This window comes from Pungitius pungitius, chromosome 4, assembly GCF_949316345.1.
Source record: "Pungitius pungitius chromosome 4, fPunPun2.1, whole genome shotgun sequence".
Classification (NCBI taxonomy): Eukaryota; Metazoa; Chordata; class Actinopteri; order Perciformes; family Gasterosteidae; genus Pungitius; species Pungitius pungitius.
The window spans coordinates 23,941,048-23,942,069 of NC_084903.1; positions in this window are offsets into that span (position 1 = coordinate 23,941,048).

Sequence of the window (1,022 nt, forward strand, 5' to 3'; positions counted from 1 at the left end):
ACATCTAACTATGAACAATAAGCAGATGGACAGAAGAAGAGGAGGTGATTAATACATCCCATGAGATCTGTGTGAACTAAACACATGAAGCACAACCATTAGTGACCCTGTGGTGGGGACCCTGTTGAGGTCAAATCACTACTTGGGTTCTTAGTGTCTTCCACACAAGCTCAGTGAGGCCTTTAGATCAGGAGTAACCTCCTGTCTTTGAGTCCTACTACTTGCTCCTCTTCTCCTTCTTTCTGGTCCCAGGGTGTCTTCCTTTGTCTTCATGAGGATGAACTCTTATTTAGAGTGAATCCTCACTAAAGGAACTCATCAGCTCACTGTTAGTGGGGCCTTCTTGTAGAACAGGGCGCTGCTACTTCAGCTGCAAACCAAGGCCTCTCCTCTCCATCCCTGCAGCTAGTGAGACCTTGGTCCACCTCCAGCTCTCACATGGACCTCAACTCAAATGTGCTCAGTGAAGCTCTGAAGACAGAACCATGTCTGTAAGTCCTGCATAGAACTGGTGGGGGGGGGGGTCCTTTAGGTCAGAGACAAAGACATTAAACTGTTTATTCTTCATCAGTTTATGATATTTATTGAAATATAATAAAGTCTCGTTGAGAGACATACTGTATATACAGTATATATATATATATGAGAGATAGATATAAGAGGGGACTAATGGCATTAATCTCATAGGAAAATCTCTGGTTGTCGTGGAAACAGTCCTATAATAATTAATACAGGACAAATGATCCGTTTGACAGAAACGCATAAGAGACGTGTGAATAAGATCTAGAAACTAAAGACCAGTATCAGCAAAGCTCCTCCTCTTCTGGTATGAGGATATAAACTGAGGACACAACACGAGACCATCAGAGAGACGCAGAGAGACAGACGCACAGAGACAGGCACAGAGAGACAGACGCAGAGAGACAGACGCAGAGAGACAGACGCAGAGAGACAGACGCAGAGAGACAGACGCAGAGAGACAGACGCAGAGAGACAGACGCAGAGAGACAGACGCAGAGAGA